The sequence below is a fragment of the Solea senegalensis genome, linkage group LG10, assembly GCF_019176455.1.
Source record: "Solea senegalensis isolate Sse05_10M linkage group LG10, IFAPA_SoseM_1, whole genome shotgun sequence".
NCBI classification, from domain to species: domain Eukaryota; kingdom Metazoa; phylum Chordata; class Actinopteri; order Pleuronectiformes; family Soleidae; genus Solea; species Solea senegalensis.
This window is the reverse complement of record NC_058030.1, coordinates 22,524,680-22,551,726: the sequence shown is the minus strand read 5'-3', so window position 1 is coordinate 22,551,726 and position 27,047 is coordinate 22,524,680. Positions and strand designations below refer to the sequence as shown.

The 27,047-nt window shown below is 41.6% G+C and overlaps 1 protein-coding gene across 2 annotated transcripts in view; it reads right to left on the bottom strand.

Annotated features, from left to right (window-relative positions):
• The window catches only part of grm3 (glutamate receptor, metabotropic 3), a 47,457-nt gene extending 41,172 nt beyond the window's left edge, over positions 1–6,285 (bottom strand). For both annotated transcript variants that reach the window (XM_044035858.1, XM_044035859.1), the window contains exons 1-2: positions 6,214–6,285; positions 1,272–1,374 (exon numbers count right to left, since the gene is read on the bottom strand). The gene's annotated coding sequence lies outside the window, so the exon portion shown is untranslated. The remainder of the gene's footprint in view (positions 1–1,271; positions 1,375–6,213) is intronic.
• Between the last annotated feature and the right edge of the window lie 20,762 nt (positions 6,286–27,047).

Sequence of the window (27,047 nt, the reverse complement as noted above, 5' to 3'; positions counted from 1 at the left end):
TGTTTTTAGGTCTTATGTTTTTAGATTTTTTTCATCCCTGACGTACAGCACTTTGTTTCAGCTGTTGTTGTGTAAGTGCTTTATAAATAAAGTTGGATGGGATTAAATGATACTGTATAAATAAGAGCTTGTGTGTGATTGTGTCTGAACTGTGAGACGCAGCAGTGATTTTGCTTTTGTGGTTTCTTCACAAAAGCAAAACAGTATGAGAAACACAAAGAGTGGAGAAACCATGACTTAATCTAATTATTAATCTTGTTATATTTGTTATATTTCACAATTTAAGTTAGTTGAATATAAACAAATGTCCGTTGCGGGCCACATGACGGAGTAGTGGCTAGCACTGGTGCTTGTAGGTTTTCTCTGGGTTCTCCAGTTTCCTCCCACAGTCCAGAGACATGCAGAGGTTAATTGGACACTCTAAATTGTTTTTTTATCTTTACAAATTGTGAATTTGAGAGTGAATGGTTGTTTGTCTCCATACGGTTGCTCTATGTGACCCGTTACCCTCATGTGGAGGATAAACAAGTGGAAAATGAGTACTGCTCTCAGTATAGCAGTGTTTAGATCTTCTGTCGCACAGTGATGTTCCCACACTGCACACAGACAGTGAATATCTTATCAAGACAGATGGAGGGAACGTTACACTGAGCTAGTAAAGTGAGACGACGGCCAACAGGTTGGAGTTTGACCGAAAGCAAAAAGAAATGCATCAATTGCATGTCAGTAAAGTTAGTAATCACAGCGCAGTAGCAACTGTAACTCTGTGGCTTGTGGCAGCTACTAGGAGGAGCTATAGCTTTATTAAAACGGCCCCAACAAGCACTGGTGACTAATTTGATTGCAGAAAGACACAGAAAGATGCTGTCTTCAACTGTTATGGCTGATACATTTCATGTTAAAAAGGTTAAATAAGAAGAGGGATATTTAGCTATAGCTAAGAACTGTGTCATCTGCATATAAAGGAAACATACAGAAGGGCTGCAGCTCAATGTAATTTACATTGCTAGTCTATGCTAATGCTAATATTATTGAACTAACTATTATAATGATTATTTGCACCTGAGTAATGTTATAAAGGCTAAACAAGCAGAGGGATATTACAGCTAAGCACTATGTCATCTGCATATAGAGGAAACACTTTTTTTTACAACAAACACGTTGCTGTGATAAATAATAAATAAGATCTGGCCAAGGACAGAACTTTGGAGAACTATCTTGACACACAGCAGCCAATCTGAAGGATTAACACTAGATTTGAAGTTACATACCTGTTCTACTGATGGGTTAGTTGCCTCTTGACTTCACTGAGATTAGATGTTTCCATCCCATTGTCTTCAGCACTGATGAGCACATGAAACCAGGGAGAAAAAACTGAGAGAAAAAAAGAGAAAAGAAAAGAACAAAACGTTGTTCACTGTTATGTCATCTGTGTCACTTTTCACAGAATTGTGTTTAATGTGATGTTAATTTCCTTTTTGCCTGTGTATCTCATACATCAGTGTTTCCCAAACTTTCCAGATGTGGACCCACTCCTTTAGAAATAGCATCATGGTATACTTAAATATACACGGTGTAAAAGGTGTAATAAACTAAGGTTTGCTTTCAACTTGTGAAAAGAGCTCATGAAACCTGATTTATTTATATTCGCATCCCAAAATGTTAGAGATTAAAGCAGAACTTTGCAAGTCTGGTAATCTTCTCTACAGAGCTCCCCCTACAGGCCGTAAAGATCCATCCATCCAATCATCGACCGCTCCGCCCCCCCCCTCCTGGCCATGTGCATCTATTTTCAAGCTGTGGAGCTGGTTTTCAATTTACGCCATTCAAAAAAACCTGCTCCAAAGTTTACTCGTGTGTGGCCCCTCCCTCGGTCAGACAGTCGTTTCCTCTTCCTCCCTCGCTCTCTCCAACAATGGTTTTGTCTGCTTTTTATTGCTGACTCTGCCATGAGGAATATCTATAATAACACTATTGCTGCCTCGGTCTTTCTCACAGGACCCGAGACTTTGTGAGACCTCCTGATTCTGAGGATCGGGATTGGAGACAGCCCTGAATCTCCCTGCAACAAAAACAATGTCTCTGAAGCTGTTAAATGAGGGTAAACTTCATGCTTAGTTCTGCTTTGAAGACAGAGTTTGTTGAGTTTATACATTTCTCACTTCAGTCACCCCAGTGGCAGACAGCCCTGCACAGCATGACCAGTATGACTGCACTGATGACAGCACATTAAACTAACTGTTCTCACTTAATTAATGTACAACGCTGCTTCACTGTTACATCAGAGACGCTCCACACAGCCACCCGCCACTTGAAGGGGTTACAGCCCCAGCAGATGGCATTTCCCCCCTCTCCTGGTGTGGTGCAAATGCCTGGATGTTGTAAACCAGCAGTGTGCAGAATGGGACGGATGACATCTTGTAAAAATCAGCATGTTCAAGCGGCGCTGTAACACCACATTCAGCACAGGTATGTAAAGCTGCTGATGCTAGCAGTGCTTATTTTAGCCCCACTCTGCCAACTATCTGTTGTCTCCTCTGTCCCCACAGTTTCACAATGAACTCGTAACATAAACTACATGCCTGGCGTCACTGCTCTCATTTCCTGTTTCTTAGTAACACAATAACTTCAGACAAAGTATTTGATATGTCACCAACAAGTTATTATCACTTAAAAATGATCAATCGATTCATGTAGAAAAATATCCTAAACCCATTTAAAATTTCCCAAAAATGATAAAAAAAGAAGTTGCTTCAGTTTTGATTGGCATAGCAAACTGTGAAAGAATCTTGAAGATAATTATTGACTTAACGTTACAAGTTGAGATCTATAATCTGTCACGTTTCAAGAATATATTGTATTCATGAGCTGTTAGGATACTCAGTATTGGTATTGGGCCGAAACTGGTCAAAATCACACATAAAAATGGAAAATAGCTTGAAATGTTTAGCACAAAATGTTGTTAACAGCTTCATAGTGAGTAAAACTTCTGATATTGTGATATTGGTAACGGAGATAAAAAAAAAGTGGTAATGTGCCGTTTGTGACACTTAAATGAATAAAGTTCATTCAAACTAAAATAAGAACGTTGTGTAACTTACAAACATTATACATTTAGTTGTAACCAAGTTAAGCTCTATATTATTTTGTCACAATAGGGTAATTGTGCCATTAATTACAAGACAGGTTCATGTAAGATTAGATTAGATTAGATTAGATTAGATAAATGGGCTTTTCTTTCATGGTGTTAAAATACTTCCAATATTTTCAGTAAACCAATATTCGCCGGCATAATTTGCCTTTTTTTCTGAGAATCTCAGCATTTTACACTGAAAAAAAGGTGTAACTAACTTAATTGATTTTTAATTGAAATCCTTTTTTTTTGTCAAATGTTTTTGTCTGTCATTTTCTTTTTTCCAGTTGTGCTGTATGTTGCTGCATAAAGGGACATCATATACACGTGCAGGTGTGTCTTACAGGACATGTTGGACGGTTGGAAATCATTGGAGGTTTTTTGTGTTTACCCTTTGGAAACAGTTCTGTATTAGATTTAACTGCAACTGAATGTGAATTCTAGCTGACCACAGCTTTTTACAACTACATTTCAAGCTCATGTGGACTGAGTGTTTGCTTGAGATTGAGGTTTGGGGCACAGTATGACTTTAATATTTTTTGCCGGCAGATCTTTCTTGCACAGAAATGTACGGCTGTTACATAGACACTGACTTTTACAGATGAGGCGAGGATTCAGGTGGAAGAAGAAAGGAAAGAAGAGAAAGAAAAAAGAGAAGAAGGCGACAGTAATGCAACATTATGGATGCCAACTGCCAACAACAACACCAAATAGGAAGGAGACTTTACATAGGTTTATTTGTTTTTATCCCGTTACCTCAGAATTCACTTTCCCCTTCGTTTCCGCTGTGCCTGAGATTTCACTTTTCACAACATAAAGTCAATAAGACATTGAACTATCGGGAAAACCGTCAACCCACATTATACATTATACATTGTGCATCTAAAATCTGTCACACACGTGTCCAAACATCTCTCCTCCTCCTCTGCCAGTTCACAGATCTGCTCTGTGGAAGCTACAAGGCCATTTCTCCACTTATGCACAAACACAAGCAGAAATGCTGAAAGAAAAAAAAAAACCAAGGCCACTGACGGACCATTGTCCCCAGACGCGCTCATACAGCACATTTTCCAAACACACATGCTCTCCCTCTCTCTCTCACGCACGCACGCACACGCACGCACACACACAGGCATTTGTGCAGCTACTCTTCTTAGGACACTGCACTTCGAATTCACAGCCTAAACGGAGCGTTATACCGAACCTCATGCCTAACCCAAACCTTAACTGAACCACAATTCAAATCTTAGCTTTAAACTTTAACCTGTTCCTCAAAGAATAGGTTCTGCCTCATTGGGACCAGGTTTTGGTCCTGACAAGGTCAGTGTCTAAGGACCTAAAGAGATAAGAAATACAAGAAAACACACACAAACACACACACATTCTCACGTAGCATTCTTACTGAGGACACCCAAACGATTAATGAACCTAAACGCAACTCTAACTCTGACCCCGAAACCAGATCTTTACCCGCTTCACTTTAAAAGTTGTGAGGAGCAGACAAAATGTCCTCATGGTTTATACGTCCTCACAAAGACGCATGTCCAAGAACACACACACACACATATTTTAACAAGGTCATCAAAATGATCATCCCCTCCTAGAACTCGTATTTGACCTTCCAGTCCATCCAAGCACTAAATGATGCACATATGCACAAATAATAATAATAACGATAATAATAATAATGCTAATAATTATTATTATAATAATAATGATGATAATAATAATAAGGCGGGAATCAAAGTTTCCCCCAAAATAAACACATACAGCACATGGAATAAATGCAGCGGAATTCAGAGGCAAACCATAAAGGAAAATGTCAAAACTTTGAAAAACATACATAAATATCTGATTATAAATGTCATTTCAGTCATTATTATTATTATTATTATTATTATTATTGTTGTTATGCAGTGTTTTAGTGATGTACTGGAAGAGCCACTCTCCAGCCCACCTCAGTGTAAATGCTTGTTTTCTAGATAAAGAATAGGAGTTAATTTAAACTTATTTAAATTCCACCTGGTGGTGCTGGTGTTAATACGGCTGTCATAGCAAGTATTTATGTGAACAACAACAACAACACAAATGACGACATGTTATTGTCACATTCTGTAACATGCTGTTAACACTGTTAATGTTCAAAGTATGTCACTTTTTAAATGGGATGGACACTATTGTGCGTTATACTAACACCATTGTGTAGTAAATAAAATAATAAATTGACTGTGAAATAAAGAGAAACCACACTACACCCACTGTTGAATGAATGAATGAATGAATGAATGAACACAGCACGAGCCTTTCATCGCTTTTCTATCTAATTTCAATAGAACATCCGTCGTAAATGTATGTTTTTTTCTTTATCTTCTCTTCTGTGAACAAACTTCAAGTTTCTTCTCTCTGGTGCATCAGGACTCGCTCACGGTCTGAAAGCAGCTCCATGCTCTCGTGGCTGTTAAGACCTGATCACAGTCGTCCCCCCAAGAAAAGAAAAAATCCCACAGTGAGAATTGACAGACTGCTGCTGTCAGAGTCACATCCACCTGTGTCTGTGTTTGCAGAGACACTCACTGCCCACCCATCATCTCTTTCATGCACACACACACACATAAATAACTTCTCCACTGAAACCAACTGCAGATACTACTCTTTGTTTCACCTTGTACATCTTCATCCTCCTCCTCCTCCTCATCACCATACCTCTGCTCTGCTGCAGAGATTATTATAGCAACCAGGGATGAATGATTTTTTTTTATCATCACCACCCCGCGATCTGAAGCTGCATGAGAATAAACAGGCGGCGCATGAAGGAGCTGCTGCTGCTGCTGCTGCTGCTGCTGCTGCTTCTGCAGCACAAGTAAGTGGGTGTTTTTTAAAAATCCTGCGCAAAGTTCAAAGCAGGAAAAAAAAAAGCTCTCAGCAGCACCGTAGGACTGGCTGATGCTCCCTCCTTGAACGGTCCCAGACTGATAATTCCCCACACACACACAGCATGCACTGGCTCCCTAATACTGCAACAACACATGGATCAGAGAAACTGTATAAGAATGATGTGATGGATGAGGATCAGCACCTACCTGCACCACCTGGATCCTTCAGTGCGTGCGCACAAATCCTCAACTGCAAGAAGTTTGACTTACTCCTGATTACTCGGAGGAGTCGCACTGAGTGAGAGAGAGAGAGGGGGAGAGAGGGAGAGGATGGGTGTGTGTGTGTGTGACAGAGAGAGAGAGTGAGAGAGAAAGAGAGAGAGAGAGGGGGGCGGTGGAAAGGGAAACAACAGACGTGGAGAGCTGTAGCCCCTTTGCCAAAGGATGCTTCAGTCTCCTAGCAACAACAATCGATCTGACAAGGAGACATTTTTATTGGATAAAAAGAAAACTTAGCCATTCACCCCCCTCCTCTCTTTCTCTCTCTCTCTCTCTTTCCTTAACACATGTTTACCACTCTGAATAACAACAGCGCTTTTTATTGAGTGAGGAGAGACAGAAAAGGAGAGTGAGTGAGTGATGTTTTAAATGCGTGTGTTGAGGTGAGGCATGCAGAATTCACCCTCATCTGTCCTTCACACAAACTGACTCAAACATGTACAGTGAAGGGAAGAGAAGAGATTTCTCTTTTTCTATTTCATGCAACCGCCATCACCGTCTCACTCTGGTCTATCATGTGGTAACGATGAGGGTAATAAAGATGCCATCCACGCCTCATCTATAGTTCAGGCATGTTTGAACAATCTGGCACTGGCTGCATAGAGATACAGCACGTCGAGCTAAAGACGTTCACTGCTGTGGCCACAGTGGTCTTTCATCCTCAACATGATGCATGGTATATGGCAAACACACACACACACGCAGTCTGGTTTCCATGACTTCAGAGGACGTTACTTTGACTTACATTCATTACGCTCACCTTAAATACTAACCATAGAACATGTCTTCACTTTAAAATGTTATCATTTATGGGGACTTGCTTTTTTGTCCCCATGATGTGACTGTGTAAACAGATCTAGGTCCCCACATCATAGGTAATACCTGAACACACACACACACACACACACATACACAGTATCACACAGCCTAACTTAAATATAACCTTACAGCTCCCATTTGTATGTTTGCATCCATCTGAAAACAAGCTCTGTCAAGCAGTACTATCAGACCTGACAGCAGCATCACGGGGGCGGGTGGGGGCGGGGACAACTGAGCAGTATGATTTACTACTGTATTGCTTCTTGTGCTATTTCTTTATTGTACCGGTTTACAGTCACCTTGCCTAATGTTGCCGTTGTTTCCATCCATGTTGACCGACGACAAATGACTTCCTGTGTGCAGCATGGCGATGTTGAGAAAAGGGACGTGAGATTTAAACACTGCTGTACTGAGAAACACTGAGAGAGTTGTGTGGAATTCATACACTTAATCAGCATTGTATGAACTCAGTTGACTTGAATGTCACAGGCATTTTGTTAGACTTGAGAACTGCTGGTCCTGACAAGGTCAGTGTTTACACCAGGAAACGTCCTAAAGAGATGACAAATACAAGTACACAAACACACTGCATTCTGACTGAGAACACTCATTATCCCAACTTTAACCATCACATCTAAATGCCTAACCCTAACCCTTAACCTAAACCTAACTCAAACCCAGTAGTAACCCCTGAAAGCAAAAAGTCATTTAATGTTGTGAGGACCAGACAAAATGATGGTTTCTAAGGTTTTTAGTCCTAACAAACATACACATACAAGAACACACACACACACACACCATTAAAAGTTTGCTGTCTGTCTCTCTTTCCCTGTTTTTCCATCATGAGAACAGAGCCAGTGGCACTCTATGGTATGTTTGTGAAGGTAAGTGTGCAATTACACACTCTCTCTCTCTCTCTCTCTCTCCCTCACACACACACACACACACACACACACACACAGGTTTGCGCAGCTATTCGTCTTAGTATTCTGCATCGAATTCCATTCAAACCTCATCCCTATACCTTCACCATAACCATTTAATGCCTAACCCTAACCTTACCTTAACTTAACTTAAATTAACTTAAACAGTCCTCAACTTAACCAGTTCTTAATAAATTAGACTAGGTTTTGGTCTCCATGAGGACTACTGGTCCTGACAAGGTCAGTTGTTTATGCCAGCAAAATGTACTAAAGAGGAACAAATACAAGCACACACGCACACACATCTCTGTGTGTGTGTGTGTGTGTATGATTATGCACATGGAGTCATCAGAATGCAAGTATGCAAGTGTGCAGCTCCTATTGAAGAGAAAATCCTCTTCATGCATGATTGAGTCACTGAGCATCCAGTCTCTCTCTCTCTCTCTCTGCTCGACAAGAAATGCACACAACATACACAATAAAACACACACACACACACACTAGAGGCTTGATTTCCGTATTGTAAAGTTAGTCAAGTGTGCAGAGATACACTGTCTGAGGGCTGGCTTTGAGCAGTGTTCTCCTGATTGCAGCTACAGGCCACAGAGTGTTGCTTTTGCCTGTTTTATATGCAGATGTATGACGACCGGGAGGTGAAGTTTCTGACTGGCTCATATGTTTTCCTGTGCATGTGCAGTGTGACGCCATATGGCATAAGACAACTGTCTCTGAGGATAAGCCCGAGATTGATTAGTTGACTGAAGTACTGAGGGTAACAGCATCCACTTCACACCTCCGGACACACACACATGCACGGGCATGAGGTGATAAGTGAACACACAAATGCACACACACTTGTGACCAGTGTCAGTCACAGCTTTCCCGGGCTTGAGTTGTGGGAGATGCTGGATACTCCAATAAAGGCCTCATTGTCTGCATGGCATGCATATATGCAGAAAGCCAGCTTTGTCCCGTCAGGGTCCCTCAGCGAGAGAGCTTTGTGCTCGGCCTTTCCCCACAGACCAAGTCACAACACAGCTGAAAAGCAGAAAAAGAAAGAAAGAAAGTAAGAAAGAAATAAAGAAAGAAAGGATTGATGGGTGAGAAATAGGCACAAGGGATTCTGGCTGAGTGATATGGCCAAAAATGCTTTCATGTTACACATCATCATGATAAAAGTTAGATGGTTATAGACAGACTATTACTTTTAGCAACCTGTCAATCGTGGTTTTAGACTTTTTATGGACAGGAAACAACAAATAAGTATTTCACAAATCTGTGGTTAAACAGGCAAAGTTTATATGTGCAAAGCATAAACATGATATTGATAGATATTGAACCGTTCTTACATTATTTTCTTTTTCCCCACCTTATATTGTAATTGATTTATTTGCCAGCTCTACTAGAAATGTAGCAGTATTATCAATTTCATGATATCCATAGAGCAAAAGTGTCTTCATATGCTGTGAAATTGTAATAGTGTCAAACGTCTTCTAGGATTTCGAGACAAAAATAACGTAGAATGTGTATTGCATCACAATACAAATGGTTTAGTTTCGGCGTCCAGGCTCCGGCTTAATCACTCCCCCAGTTGGAACCGTAGCAGTAGCAGCAGCAGCAGCACCAGTACCAGTAGCAGCAGCAGCAGCAGTAGCAGTAGCAGCAGCAGCAGTAGCAGTAGCAGCAGCAACAACAACGGCAGCAGCAGCAGCAGCAGCAGCAGTAGCAGTACCAGCACAGCAGTAGCAGCAGCAGTTTCAGTGGTAGTATCAGTAGCAGTAGCAGCAGCTGTAGCAGTAGCAGTAGCAGTAGCAGTAGCAGCAGTAGCAGTAGCAGTGGCAGTAGCAGTTAGCAGTAGTAGCAGCAGTAGCAGTAGCAGCAGCAGCAGTAGCAGCAGCAGCAGCAGTAGCAGTAGTAGCAGTAGCAGCAGCAGCAGCAGCGTGTAGCAGCAGCAGCAGCAGCAGCAGCAGCAGTAGCTGCAGCAGTAGCAGTAGCAGTAGCAGCAGCAGCAGCAGCAGCAGCAGCAGCAGCAGTAGCAGTAGCAGTAGCAGCAGCAGCAGCTGTAGCAGTAGCAGCAGCAGCTGTAGCAGTAGCAGTAGCAGCAGCAGCTGCAGCAGTACCCCACCAGGCTGAGAGGGAGTGTATGTGAGGTGTGTCTTATGGATATAAAAATGCAGCTCGACTGCATTGACTACCTGAACTAGCTCAGGCTCACATCGTTTTTGTTTAAGCAGAGAAAAGGGAAGTGAGAACTACCATGACCACGGTCCAATTTATGCTCATCAAGAGTGGAAAAAAGAGTATGAATAAAGGAGAGAGAAATTGTGGATGCTCCAGTGGCTTTTACTCTAAATCTGATCTGTGGAAGAATTTCCGTTTCCCAGACTCAAGAACAACAGCCACCAGACTGTGGTGACCTACACATTGAGGAAAACTAGAAATAATCTCCTCACAAAAAAAGTCCTGTGGCCAAACATCACCTCAAGAGTGTGAGTTAAAAACAAAATCCAGCATGGATGTATTGGTGAATTTACTGCCAAAGACACATTTTCTGAAGTGGAAAATGAGAGATTCAGAAAGTTAGTAAACATGCTTAACCTGGCTAATCTCAGTCACCTCCCACTTCCAAGAGGCGCGACCAATGGACATAGATGAGTGTCTGTCAGCACTTGGATAGACCTACAACCACCAGACTGATGATCTGGATGTAATGGCTATCTAGTAATGGCTTCTAACGACTTTTGCCCATGTTGCTTAAAAATGAAAGCCAGCTGCTCTTCGGTGGCCACCGTGTTGGACGTATACAGAAGCTGCGAGACGTCACTTCTCTGTTGCCATCCGTTAAGCCCACCTCTAGCGTGCCAGGGGAGAAAAAAAGAAAAAAAAAAACAGTTTGTGATTGGTTCTCTTTTTCAGGAGATTCTGAAGTTGGCCAAAACGGTGTCGTTGCCAGCCGTGTGTGCAGAGTGAAATCAAATCACTGGCACACTCAGAGGAACATGCTGGAGCTAACATATAAAATCCTCTCATGGACAAATTTTTAGTCAAACACTATTAGCAGCTCTCTACAAAGACGGAGACTCACGACACACCAGCGACTCACAGCTACACTACGGTCACGATATCACAAAAAGCTTTTGTGCTGGCTGTCAATACCATGGAAATATTGCTGTGAAACGTGTTACCACCATTGATTGTACATTCATAAAAAGACGTAGTATTCTGCTTGCTAAATGAATTCCCATTCACAGATATCACCTGCAATCACTTAGTGATGGACAATGAACAGAGATGTATTTGACTGTGCACAGATGTAGTGATGAGACTCTCAGGTCCACAGTCCACTCATTCATCCACTACCGTCTCCTCATGCTACATGTTTCCATGTTACACGGATCTTGACACAATTCCTGAAAACTGAAAACATTCCAGTTCTTCCTCACCTGATACGTCAGCTATTGAGCACGTTTGGGATACTTTGGCTCGACCACAGCAGGTTCCAATCCGCGCCAATGTCCAGCAACTTTACATAGCCATCGAAGAGGGGTGGACCAATATCCCACATACCACAATCAATAACCTAATCAATTCTTTGTGAGGGAGATGTGTCACACTGTGAGGCTGACACACTGTCAGCCCTCCTTGAAAATGACCATTTTAGACTTTTATTGTGACCAGTTCAAGGCTCACCTGTTCAATAATCCTGTTCTTTCATCTGCATCTGGATATGTTTGTTGGAATATTGTAGTAAAGGTGTCGTGTTCACTAATCCAGAATTTAACAAACGTGTGAACCAAGTTCAAGAACCAAGAAATCTCACATATTTTGATTTAATTCATTGAAAGTGGGAGCAAAAAATGGATGCACTGACTTTATTAATCCCAGACAAGGAAATTGTTCTTTTACAGCAGCAATAGACATCAGGCATAGAACATAATAATATACTGTGCATTATAAGGTAGACAAGAATAAAATAATAGAATAGAATATAACATATATACATACTTTTAAAACTATATAACATAAATGTGATCTACAAACATCATGTTACATCCTGTTCCAATGAAGAAGACCCAAGACTCGTGATGGACACTATTAAATCATCAAAAGTAGACATTTGTTTTCCCATAAACTTTCAAACAGAGTTATTTTAACCAGCCAGCCAGTCGCCCCCTGGTGGCTAATTGCTAATTCTACACCCCAAATGAGATGCAGTTATGGATTAAGTGACCACATGGACTCATCCACAGACACAAAGACACCCTGTGTGTGTGTGTGTGTTGGAAATGTAGGAATTTGCCTTTATGGTGAACTGCTCCATCTCATGCAGCAGGAAGTAGGTCCGCTGGGATTCTGCTTCCTTCTTCTTTGGTTCCACACAGATTGTTTGTGTACCAGTGTTAACAGAATTATCCATGCTTCATTTCTCATGTTCTTCTGTCCTGCCTTGGCCTCATGATGGATGGAGGAGCGAGTGTGCTCAGAAGTGTGCCCAGTGTTGGTCAGAGGGCAAGTTACAACCAAAAGCTTCCATTTGCTTCGGTCACTGTTGGGTCACATGTGATGTGGCCAAGTGGACAAAAGGCCTTCTAATGAGGTGACTGTTCACCCACTGTGACAATCATAACCTTTTTACCGAAGTGTCACAAACTAATGAAACGTGGGAGCAGCAGATTCGCAGCTCGTGTGTCACTGCAAACTAAACACATCATGAGGATTTACACAATTAACTTTGGTGCAGATTGAGCAAGTTTGCAAACTTCCGTTTCAGCCAAACAGTGAGTTAAAGACACTTACATAGATGTAGGCTGTGGACGCTCTTACATGGTGAGCCTTTTATTAAGTGGCTAAAAAGTTATCAGTGAGTGTCTCTCTTTCCAGACTGGTTTAAGGAAAGCAAAGTAAATATTTCAATAAAATTCCTTTAAGTGTAAATATTCCTTTTGATATTTGTAAGTTTAGCTTCTTATATTGAAGAGTTTAATAAGCTCAGTCCAGACCACAGACAGAAAGATATGATCTTTAACACTTAACACAATGAAAGCTGTTTTAAGACAAAACCTGACGCTTCCTATCAGAGTCCTACTAAAATAAATTAAACGAAAACTTGTCTAGTAAAATAAATCTGCAATATCATATTAGGATCAAATCATTCAACATTTTGGAATAGAAAATATACATGTACCCATACAGGGAGCAGTCAGAAACATGATGGTTTGATTCTCCCAGTGTGTAACAGGCGTAGGAAACAAGAGCTATATTTAGAAATGAATGTATGACGCATATCAAATTTGCCCTAAATGTGTTGTAGATGACGAAGTAAAAATGTGTGTGTGTGTGTTGTATGTCGGTAATGCTGTTTTGGGCAGTTTATGGCTCCTAACGGGGGGTTGGTCTCTAATTATCCTGGTTACAGAGGCATGGCCAACAGACTGTGGACCACACACACTTCACAGGACGTGCACTGACCTGTCTCATGTTCATCTGCCCGTCCAACACACACACACACAGACACACACAGACACACACAAACACACAACATACGTAAACTTTGTGACTAGTGACTTAATGCACCATTTAAACAGAGTGGTTTGTAGCTGAACTTTATTTACTGCCGTAATGACCAGTGGTTCAGGGATAATTTGCGTAACAAAAATAAATAAATAAACAAGTAAAACATGAATTTATCAACGGAGTTTGTGCATTTGCAATCTTTTTTTTCTTTCTTTCCAACTATTTTTCCTTATATGCTCCAATAAATGCTTGTGACTGCAAACACAACCTTTCAATTTATGGGTGACAAGAAAATATAATGTGATTTTTTTTTTTTAATGCACACACACACAGTTTACAGTATCTGCTTTGGCCTCCACTCAGATTTTTCTCACCACGACCACATTTCATTAGTAATTGACCACAGCAGCCTCACTCATTAAACATTAACAGACTGCTTGTGAATTATTGATTAATTATATGAGGCGATCTGCAGCAGCATCCTGACAATAAGAGCACAAGGACGAGAGGAACTGAGAAGCCCAATGTACGCAACGCAAAGCAAAGGCCCGGACACATCACACGGGCAAATTCACTCCGGGGACTCACATGTAGCTTTAAAGCTTAGCATGTCTGAGGCTGGGTCCTTCGGCATGTATCAGGAGTTAGCAGAGCAGTGTCTGCCATGTCCGACATTGTCCGTCAAGTAACACCAAACGGAGAAGGGAGAGGCGGACTAAACGTGATGACGTCGAGCAGCTTTTTCATGCATCCAACATGGCGAAGAGCGGCGTACAGAGGCATTTTCATCTACGTCCGATGGTCACAGCATCCGTGACTCACTCACTCACTCACTCCAGCGACAGATTTATTTCACTTGATGCTGAATCTCATTTTAGACAGAAACCTAACCCAATTTCTTAATGCAAACACTCTGCCGTGTGTTTCTCCCTGAAGGACTCTCTGAGTGTTCTCTGGTTATTGTGGTCAGCATATTGCATTTCTGTTTCCCGCAGACTATTTTGTGTCTTCATTTTTTTTTTGGGCTGTGTTCTATTTAAAATGATAAGGTTGTGGCCAAAATGAAAAATGGAAAAAGGTGGACGCTACACAGCCTAGACCACAGAATTGCTGTCCCCGTACCTCACTATAATTGTGCTATTATGATCGGATGAATCTAACTTCGATAGTTTTTATCCACCTTGTTCCCATTTTCCTCGTTATCGAACGGACCATTCCCTGGGAGGAGGGTGTGGAGGAGGCCTCGTGGTGACTGAAGCCACAGCTAGAGGCTGGGAAGCTGAAGTGTGTCCAGTTGAGGTGGGCTGCAGTGGCTTTATGGGCAGTTCCATTTTTTTTTTTGTATTATTAAATACATTTCTATTTTTATAAAAAGGAAAGATTAGGTGATTTCATTCTACTTACATAGTGGTGATCAGGGTACAGTAAGGGTTATTGGGGTAAAAGAGTTCATTCACGTCACACAAATCCTAATCAAACCATATAGGTTAATTACAATTGATATTTTTTCAGGGAGCACCCCAAGTACTGTAGAAGTTAAGTGTATTTAAAGTTTCATGCCTATTGTAGGGGCACTGGGGCGCTACAGTTATAATAATACTAAAAGTGTCAGTTTAACACTACTTCTGATTAGGACAAAATACAATTGGGGTTTGTGTATAATTTTACTCATTTAGTGTTAAAGCGATTTGATGTTGCTCTGCAGACACTTGTGGCCAGGATTCCAGGGTCTCCTGCAAAAGGAGTTCAATCACAAACAAGTTTGTTTTTTTTTCTCCTGGCACGCTAGAGGCGGGCTTAACAAGAGGCGGGCTTAACAAAATAACGACAGAGAAGGGACGTTTAGCAGGTTTTGTATGCATCCAGCATGATGGCCATCAAAGAGCGGCTGTCTTACGATTCAGCTGATGCTCCCATTGCCACTACTAGATAGACATCACTCCTGAAAACCACAACAAGCACGTTTGTTGACATGTTTTCCATTCCTCTGCGTATGTCATACAGATCATAGGTCTATCCAATTTTGATCTACTGTCTGTTGCAAATGGGAGGTAACTGAGTACCGTGTATAAATATCACATTAGAACAATTTCATGCAACAGTCTCTGTACTTCCCAAATAATTATGAATAGAATTGATTATTTTAGTGTTAACTAAATAACTATACTATATAATAACTATATAACTATAACACTGAAGAACGACCTGAAGAAGTGGCCTCAGCTAATGAAGCTATGAACAATTTGAAAAGTTCCAAAGCACATCAGTACTTACACAGCAATAAAGTTGGTTGCATTTTGTTAAAAGAGGTGGGACACAGTCTTATTTATTTAAAGGCAGACAAAGGTAGCCTAGTGAGAGTCTACATGTCGCACATCACCAAGCCTGGGGTTTAGTTTCACCACTGGGTGAAATACAAATTGCAGCCAAATAAGCAACTAGCTTCCTGCTGCTTCCACTTCTGCTCTGGAACATCCACCCATAATCATTTCTCCAGTAGCAGCTCCAGGATTAAGGTTGATGTCCATGATGAAACCTGAGGAAGTTCTTGACCTGATACCAAAGTTGATGGCTGGTGTCTTTCTTCTTGAGTAGGGTAGGGGGTCATTAAGTGGGCACCCTCCTTCCTTGTGTGTGTTCCTTGGACAGTCCACTAATGCAGATGCTGTTGCAGGGTGTTGACGCCACGCCTTCAAAAACACTGTCACAAATGAAGAAAACACTTAAAACACCTACTTAATCCTGCACAGTTGAGCTTTTAGGACTTGATGTTGGAAAACCAAGAATTGGCCTTGGTGTTAGTTTTCAGATATATATTTCAGATATTTTTATTTTATTCTGATTACTTGTGTACAAACATAGGCCCATGACACATCGAGAGACGTCAAAGGCGACATCATGAGTCCTTCAATGACGTTCAAGAACTGTTTAAAATCGCTGTGGCCTTAAATTCTTTTGGCTCTTTGCGACTTCTCTGTCACTGAAAGAGTTTCATTGAGGTTATTATCTGTCATTAAGCTGATTGGATGATCTAAACAGAGACAGAGGAAGTTTAATAAAGTGTGAGAGTAGCACAAATTAACTGTGCAATCTGCTGACAAGGCCTTAATAAATGACGCCATCATCTTTGCTGAATAGTCACCGTAGCTGTATCTGCAGATATTGTATTATAGCGTGTCATTTGTTGACTCTGCAGTATTCCTGCTCACAGGTGAAAAAAAACAAAAAAACGCCGCTGCTTAATGTGATTTGTTGGTGAGGTAATGACAGCAAGAACGTTTTTATTGGGTTGTGTTAAAATTGGAAACAGTGAACCCACCCACCCCGCCACACACACACACACACACGCGCTATCTGCCTGCACTGACACTCCCAGAGTGAAAATTAGGATAATGACAGTCATCTAGCAGTGAAACTAAGAGCTGGATGTCTCCTCGCTCGAGTCAGGCTGAGACAGTTCAAGCTCATCAGAGAGAGAGAGAGAGAGAGAGAGAGAGAGATGTTCTCTGTCAGCGCTGATGAAATTCACCGGGTCCTGGACAGGGCCAGTCACAGAGGTGCTCCATGATGAATAGGGGTCACTGTCACCCCTTTAAATCAATAAATATGACTGTGTGTGTGTGTGTGTGTATGCATATTTGTTTGTATTCCTATGTCTGCGCTCATATACAGTACAAGTATGTCATGTGTCTTGGCTCCCGACACCTCAGTTCATTATCACATGCTTTAATATTTAATTTAGCGATTTGATAAAAAATGATGTTTCATTAATGAGATGATCCATCCCTGGACATGGACAGTCATCCAAAGCAGGCCAACGCTGTGACACTGAAAACCTCCAAGTTTCATACTTACTGTGCACTCAGAGATACAATGTGATGGTATATTCTCAACTGCTTCATGGGTATTTTTAGCCTATCTGTTCATCAGTGTTACCTAGCGTGACATTGTGTTACATGCTTGTGCGTGTGTGCTGTATCTAGCACAGAAACAATTTCATGCCAATCTATTGATGTCTTGATTGGTCACTAATCCCAGTTGCTAATTTCAAACACTTTCACTCTTAATAGTAACATTTTTAATTCTCTAATCATACTTTACAATGCAGTACAACAAACAAATACAAACAATACAGGCAGCGTAAATTGGGGCTGAATTTCGGGAGTCGAATATAATCCTAATTTTTAATATAACCATCAACAAACTGAAAAATGACAAATGGACAACGAGCGGGGTTTACAGCCGACATGAGAACGATCAACACAAACAAGGAATGGGAGATGAAGGATATAATTCTCAAAATGACCGAAGCTCAGATGAGCCACACTGCTGAAAACGTTGCCAGATTTCTTTCTTTCATAGAGCGTATAATGTTTGCCTACCTGTATGTCACAACCACGTCTTCTGTTCATTTACTCTGTACCACTTATCCCGCGAGGGATGACAAGTGTTCACATTCACACCTACAGTCAATTCAGGGTCTCCAGTCAACCTAATAACAATCTGCACGCTTCCACACACAGTGGGAGGAAACTGCTGCACCTGGAGAAAACCCACACACAGACAGGAAGCTGAACACTCTCGATTCCCAGATTTAACTTTGCTTTGTGGTGACAGCGCCACGTTCTCACCTCACACTGAAAAAAGAAGCCTGAACAGACTGATGATGACTAAGTGAATTAAGTCCCAGAAGTTTGACTGAAACCCTCAGTTATCACATTAGTTGTTCTCTTGAGTATATGTAACGTCTTTTATCAGTGTAGTGGTTAAGTTGTTGGTTTGTGGCCTTTTTTGGGTACATTTTGTGGGTACATTTTGAGTGTGGATCTTGCACCAGCGCCACTCCTCCAGTGCCAACTGGAGTAACTCGCGCCATTATAGACTCTATAGAAACATAGTCTATTATATTGTTGGAAAGAACAGTCTCTGGAACTTGATTACAATGGAACAGTTAGTCTGTTAGTCTATTGGACCCTTGTTGACAATAACAATGACTTACGATAAATAGTTGTATTCTGTATTTGTATATTCCTTGTTTTCTTTACTTCTGGATATGTATGTTTTGTTGTGTTGTGCATCCAATGTAGATGTAACCTAAAAGGATCCATTTTATGGATTTGTTTTTCGTCATTGACATTAAGCGATGGTCTACTTTAATGCGGGTTGTTGTTGTTCTGTTGGATAAAATGGGAACTATATTGCACCTTGTTTTGCAGTGTTGTGATTGAGATGGGCAGGTGATGAGTTGAGATCCTGCTGTACAAGTGCTGAGAGGGAGAATAAGATGGGCAGACAAAGATTCTCTCCATGTGTAATGGTGATACACGTCTAGCGAGGCATAATAACGACAATCATTTAATTTCCATAATAATATTTCTGGCTCAGAGTCATTTTGTGCTGTATTTAAATGCTTTACAGATATGTACATGCATGAAATATGGTTAGGAATGCACTTTGCAGTTATTTTAAATGACCTTATAACGTGCCAAACACTTACCTGTACTCTCCTCTCTTTGCTTCCCTGGGTACGCATGTAAAAGAGTCCCCAGGGAACAACCAACTCTATTATTCCAGGAGGGTTCCATCGGATAGGATGGTGCAGGGGTGGCGGTTTATGATCGCTTTTGTTGTGAGTTAATGTTTTGTGTTTAAGACATATTGAACTATTGCGCTGTTAAATTATCTGAGATAGCATCATGTGTTCTTGTGTAGTAATGTTTTTGGTGCGTCGGGCTTTGTGAAATAGGGCCGTGTGATGCACCCCTGTTCTTTGTGTCACCCGAGGGCGAACGGTATATATGGCTGATCTTTTCCTCATCAGGGCAGTTGTGTTGTGATGTACTTTTCTCTGATCCTATCACTATTCATTCACAAAAATTGTGAATAAATACACACAGTGTGCGTTTGCCTGTCTCTGTCTCCTCACCTTGGGTCAGACCCACACCAAGTGTTTTCTTTTGCACCCACAGGAAAAAAACCCTATAATTATAATAAGAAAAGAAAAAAACCCAGTCAATTTTCTCTTTTCTTACCTGCATGGCCTTACATTGGCCTATATTGTATCGTATTGTGTTGCCTTTCTTCTCGTCTTTATCCTTTGAATTATCTCATGGAGTTTGTATTTGCTGTGTTGTGCTGCCCTGACTGGTGTTGTGAATGTTGTTGTACTCTGAATAATGATAATAAACTAAATTATCTCTTCATCAAATTGTCTCTCCTTCATTTAACCAAATAACAGAATAGATAGGGCTGTTGCATTGAAACGAAAAAGAATCTCTAGCTCTACTCCTGGATTACCAACTTGTCTTTAGTTAAATTGATGCTTGGTTAGTGCTGCCTGCTGCCACACTACTATTTCTGCCTTTGCCAGTCACTCTGGGATGGCGGCTCTTTGAAGAGCTGTCCAGGTGAGGGTTTGGCAATGGCAGAGCTTTTTCTGATCTTTCACAACACAGAGTGGCTTTCAGGGACTCAAATTGCCCTGCAGTGTTATGGATAATACTCCAATGCTCATAAAAAAATAACACACACGCACACCTCAGTCTTTGCATGCCATACTGTACACACACTTCTCCAGGTACACACAAACACACCGGTTCTCACTCTCACTTCCTTCCTGTATTAAAATAGCAAGTTGGACGACACAAAATCACGGAAAACAATGGCTCTGGCATGAAGATTTCCCTTGGTGCCATTTCAGACACGGAGAAAAAAACAAGTACTTGAAGTTTATTTTTCTCTCTGGACCTCGACTCTTCTCTCAGTCCAGCCCTTTTAGTTTTTCATCCTTCTTTCAAGTTCACCTCCCCTCCTCTAATCAGCTACAACATTGCCAGACTACAGATGAGACCATATGTGCCGGTGTCTGTTTGTGTGTGTGCGTAATTACGTGTGTCTAATTATGTGTGCTGTTCTATTCGAAGACACTGTGGAGAAGGCAATGGTGTTGCGGTGGAAAGTAAGCTCGTCACTTGACAGGTTCTCGGCGGGACTTCCAGAAACCACGTCGATTCCGAAATGTGTTGTTGCTCTTTTTAGTCTTTCTGAAAGTGTGTCGAAGGACAGATCTTCTGTAGACTGAACAACGCAATTTGTCGCTGTGTGGGCGAAAAGGCTTAGCCACTGGGTATGATCCAACTCGCATCTCTGTTCTCAGATGAGCGAAGAGTCGATAAAGTCCTCCTGAAGCTAAGTCAAGTTCTATGTCTAAGCTGTTATCAGACAGAAGACAATAACTCTATCCTTGGGCTATAAAATCTTTTATTTGCTCAGGATTGTGTGGAACAAAACCTTTAATGCCACTAAGAACAGTGTGGCCGTGTATCTAATAGATACAGAAAAAGAACATGTAACCATGTGTAGCAGGTATGTCCTTCCTGGGGCACTCTAGGGTTAGACATACCCACTTCCTGGTTGTCCACCTTAAAATGTAATAATTTACATTATTTGCGCTTGCTTTTTGTCCGCTAAAGGAACACAAGTCCCTATAGTGTGACTGTGTAAAAAGATGTAGGTCCCCACAATATGAGTAATACGTAGAGCACACACGCACGCACACACACACACTGCTGTGAACCAAAATCACATGGGTAATAAATCATTCCGCGCTCACATCGTCCCACAGAGGACAAACTACATATAGAACTCTGCATGTATCTAAAAAAACATGAATGTGTTTAACTACACACGTTCTGAGCATGTATGATGCATTTTCATTTCCGGTGTATGTGTGTGTGTGTGTGTGTGTCTGTGTATAAACCATGGCGGAGAGCCTTGGGGGTACAATTTCAAATGGAAGCCTTAAGGTGGCCTTTTCTCTGATCAAGTTAAACAAGCCTGTGACTGTGGTGCACCAGGTGAGCCAATATGAATAGATTATATCATGATTTATCAGGTGCCAGACACTGATATTGGGCCTAAATAGCAGATGGCTAAATTTAGACCAATGACCTAAACAGCCAGCCTGTTGTGTTACCCATGAAATGCAGTGTTGCAGTTTGTTAAAAAGGAACTGTATTGTCATTCAATGGCATGGCTCCATATTCTTTATCACTGTGAGTCGACATCAGAGTGGCTTTTTTCAAATGGCAAGAACGGAGAAACACAGAAGCATGCGAAACACATGCAGAGTTACAAAGTTTGTGTTTGAATCCCTTCTTTTTTTTTTTTTTAGGGGATTCTGTAGTTGGCTAAAGTCAAATCATCGGCAGGGCATCGGCTGGGTCCACCCAGGCTAGAAGAGGACTGAAGCTGTGGGAAACTGAACAGTCTTGATGGTCTTTCATCGCCCCAAAAAAACTGAAATATAGAAAAACAGGCAGAAAAGTAATTCCCTTGTGAGTAAAGAAAACAAAAAACCTTCTGAAATTATGATTACTTACATCTTCTCTTATGTCTGACACGGCACCTTCCTGAAATACTCGGGGTTTGATCCTTGGCAGATTGTCCAGCTGTGCCTCAGTGAACACCTTGTTCCTCTTCTGCTTGCTTTTTCTCCTTCTAACTTTTGCAGTCACAGTTGCATGTGAATGATTCTGGGTTCAAGCTGGGCCGGAGCATGAATCTGTTTTGCATGCGAGGGCAGATCTGAAGTGGATTTCATGTCTAAATTAGGGCACTCAGTAGCAACACATTGTAAATGAGTCTTAATGACTTTCCCAGCCTTTATTTTCTGCACTGTTAGACAGCCCTATGGCTGCACCAAGATGTCAGCCGCTCCTGCTGAGGCTAATATCCTCCAATCACCATGATGACACTGCCACTAGTCATACACACACACACACAGGTAATTGCATGCTCCAGGCATTGACGTATATTATATTGTGTAAGTGTGTGTGTTAAGAACAGAGAATGCATAGTAACAATGCACAACACACAGGTTATAACTCAACAGTCTAAGTATTTTTTCCATTAAAACAGTAATACGTGAAAACCAGGGTTAATAATAATGAACGATCTGCACCAAAGTCTGTAAAATACACACGACAGCGAGTTATATTTCATGTTTACGTCTGAGTTTGCATCATTTCGGGTTTGAATTATTGAGCTGATTTTATCTTTTGTTTTGTGCCGTCACTTTAACATGGATAAATCTGGATAAACTGGACATACATGAGTTGTTTATATCTTGAGTTTGGATTGTACATTTGTACGTTTTTGAGTTTCCATTATGATTTCTGGGTTTTCATGTCTGAAGTGAACGCATGGCGTCATACGTAAACATAACACATACTTTTCTAGGTTTGTGTTTAAGGCTGAGCTTATAGATTCCATGGTGATTACCTCCTGGTTTTGTTTATCGCTTCCTTTTCCAAAGCTGCACTGTAATTGATGCGATCTCGATCAGTGAGGAACACACTGTTTGGCTCAGTTGTTAATTTAATGCAAATGTTACAGGTCTCTTCCAGGGTCTTGCAATGGAAATGAAAATATGCAAAGGTCAGCGTCCTTCATTAAGTATCACTGAAGAATTTCAAGTGCCGTTTGTGCTAAAGTGATGATCTCATGCTGCCTCCACAACAAACATGTGCACTAAAAACAGACACGTTTAAAAACAGAGTTCATTCGTTCCCCTGTATAAATACATCGTCTCACTTTCACTTAACCTCTGTCAGATTGTCTTGCGTTTAAGCCGAGTTCTCCAGCATAATCTTAATTCCCTATTCTCCCTGATCCATCCTGTTTTCCATTTTTGTCCCTGGATTCTAAGCCTGCTGGGGTTTTTGTATTTGTTTGCCTGATTTGACTTATCCTTATTATTTTGACCCAGTCAGTTTCTTTGAACAAGTAAACTTTGAATCAAGAGTCTTTTGGGTTATTCTCTGCCAGTACATGTCACGCAACCACCAGTGACCAATGCGACGTGGCAAAGTCCAAGGATGTGGGTGCACTTGAACTCTGAATAGCTTCTGTCATGTCTTCTGAAGCCTGGATCCGAGGTATCATAACTCCGGCTTGCCCTGCGGTAAGTGAGCGGTCAGGTGATGTGTTTCAACGATGAGAAAGATGCAAAAGTGGATGCTGAGGAGCCACCGGACACACTGGGCTTTTTGTTAGACTTTGTGAAGACGTTCTATGAAGCACAGCGGGAACCCTGGACTCTCCTCAGCAAGCTGTCGTGTGTAAATGGCACGAAGAGAGGCTCGTACAGGAATACCGTACGTGCTCATGCCCACACTTACTGGACTCATTTTATTTCTTTGTTCCAACTTCCAAGTGGCCTACGTAAATGTATAAAGGACTCATTCTTGACAAAAGGCAACAGAACTGTCTGCGTGCGCACATTTGAATAATGTCGGGCCTTAAAAAAAAGCTGTCAATCAAAATGTACTCGTCGGACTAAATTTTGAGGCCCGAGTTCAGCTCTAGATTTTATTTAACAGTCCAAAAGCATGCTGATTTGAGGATTAGGCAAATCAGGCGTGAGTGTGAGAGTGGGTGGGTGTTTTTCTCTATGTGGACTGTGATGGACTCCACCATTCACCCTGTGTCAGCTGGGATTGGCACCAGCATCCTCCACAACCCTCATGTGGAGGATATGGATGGAGATTTTATTCATTCATTCCATCACACAGTCAACTCAGTGTCCCGTTAACCTCTGTGGGAGGAACCTGCAGAACCCTGAGAGAACCCATGCACACACAGGGACAACATTTCAACTCAAGTTGGTTTGAAGTGGGATTCGAACAGGCATCCTTCTTGCTGTGTGGGAACAGTGCTGTCCCGCTGTGTGACTCTCAAAGACTTTTGGGGCAGTTGTTGTATAGAATATTCATCCGTGTCCATCTTTGTGTCCTGATTGGAAGACGCGTGTATGTCTCCCAACACAATAAGCTGATGACAATAACATAACATGCGGTCCCGCAGCACGCATGTATGGATAAAAGGAGACCGTTCATGCACGTGTGAGTGTGCACGCAGCAGTCATTATCTCGTGACTCATCTAAATCTCTCTTTGTGGATTTCATGTCAGACACGTCAAATCCGCACGCCGCTGAACTCAACAATAAATAAATATGTGCTGGCTGAGTATGTGGGCCATCATACATTAATCATCAACGCTATTGAGTGGAGTGATAGATACTCATATCAGCATTTACATGTGTAAGTGGAACAGGGTATGGATCCAAATTATTAGCATCACACACGAGTTGCACCACGAATGGTGGGGACCATGAGTCTGTAGGTGACATCTGGGATTTTAATCCCAGAATAACAGAACACAGCAGTCACATTGTCTAATGGCTTCCGTGTGGAAAATGTTCTTCGGGGATTTTTGTGTCTTTTCGGTGTAAAACTAGATTACACAGGATCTGTTGTGTCTGAATGGATGTGTAGAATAGAATTATAAGATGTTTGAGGAGAGAGTAGCACTCTAATAAGGCTGCATAGAGCATCATAACAATATGCACTGTAATCCAGGAAAGTTGCATCACTTCTTCCAGCTAATCTCATGGGAGAAAAGCAGGCCACAAGAATGATGTTAAGCTGGGCAGAGGAAACAAATACTATACAGAAGCTTATGGTGTCTTTTGCTTCTCCTTCCCTTCGCCTGTCTGTGGATTTGCTCAATACTAATATATCTCAACAAATACTGTTTTAAATAAGCATTTATTTAGCGCTCCAGACATCACATGACCAACTGTGCTCACAGCGACATCATCAGAACCAAACAGGAGCTGTCAGAGTTCACTGCGCACTCTAAATCCATCGATATGCCACGAAACTTGACAGACTTATATATTGATCCTTATAATCCCCTCGCATGCTTTTCACGAATACGGAGAGGACATTATTCCAGACCTGCAGTATCCTGACATCTTCAACTCTATCAGCTTCCCTTCAGCGTTTCAGTTGATCCCTTCACGGCGTGTGTGAGCGTGTGCAGACATCTGTGTTCCCTTGCCCTGCGCTGTCGACCGTATATTCTTTATAGTTTGAGGAAACATGATGAACGCACTGACTGGATTGAATAAACTAGAGCTGCAATGATTACTTGATTATCAATCGATTACTCAATTAATCATCAAATACTCAATCGGTTTGAGGTTGTTGGCAACAGTGGAGGGCGTCCACTGTTTCTCCTGCTCGGTCTGTGGCTGTAAAGCTTTGTATGAGATTAGACTGGACTGCCATGGGATATTTACCCCGACATCGCCCAATCAGCTGACTGTCGTGGGTGGAGCCAGCCTAAGCTCCACCCTGACTGTACTGTACCATTTTACTCTGGTACCCCCTGGGAAGGGGGCCAAAGAATGGAACGGTACTATTCCTAATGGAAAAGACAAAAAAAGTGAACCGAAACACGGTTTAAGCGTATCAAAACTTCCTCCACCATGTCTCTAAAGTCCTCTAGGTAATTTTATTTAATATACATATATGTACAAACAAACAACCCACAGCCGTAACTGTGCTTTTAGGCTGAATCTGTAGGTTGATTTGATTATTTTCAGCCTTATAAAACATATATTTTGCACACTCACACACAAAAAGTATCACCTTATCTTTCCTTCCCTTCCATCCCCACCTCTCCTTCACCTCCTCCTGCCTCTGCCCCAGCTTCCATTCTCCACTCCCACCTCTTTCCTACTCCTCGCTGAGTACACAGGGCAGGGTAGCAGAACTGTCTCGTCTTTGAGACGTGAGGAGTTTGATCTTCAGAAAGTGGAATCTAGATAGCATGTCGTGCTGTGCTTCAGGGATCTGTGTGTGTGTGTGTGTGTGTGTGTGTGTGTGCGCACGCCCACATGTGTATCTTACATTCCAGATGAAGATAAAAGCTCTAACCCCGACATCTCTCAGTTCTGCTAAGCAAAGCAACAGGAAACGCTCGCAATTTTAGCAGCAGCGCTCCTTCAGAATTCCCCCCCAAAATACACTATTATGACTCATATTTATGTCATCGACTCCTTACGTACACATATAAAAACCTCTATCTATCGTTTGCTGTGACTGGCAATAGTAGTAATGATAGTTTGCGGGACAAAACCCCAAAGATGATTTTGTATTTGATCACCTGGGTGTGTCTGGAAGTTTGTCAACTTCCTGTCTTCATTTTTTGATGAACAATCTGAATTTTCTGTGATGGGTACGTGAACACCCAAGTGTGTTCCCAGTGAACAAGAAATGGTATGATTTGAACAACATTTGGTATGTGTATGCAGGAGCAGACGCTTTACCATCAAATTGGGTGTAATCCAGATTACAGGTTTGGCAAAATTTTCAAATTGAACATAGTTTTAACAAATTCATTCTGAGTAAATTCTCTTACAAACACGTCTTCTGGATCCATTCCAACCAAATGTTAACATGTCACGTGGCACGATGTGAAGCACAAGTGACACACCAATAAGTGATAGTGAATTTGACCTCTATCCTTATTACAGTAGTGAACACACACACACAAGCAGGGCAACAGGCGGCACTTATCTCAGGGGAACCCCAGCCTTCCGATTACAAGCCCAGTTCCTTTCTCTTGGCCATGGAATCTGCCTAAGTGTCTGCTTT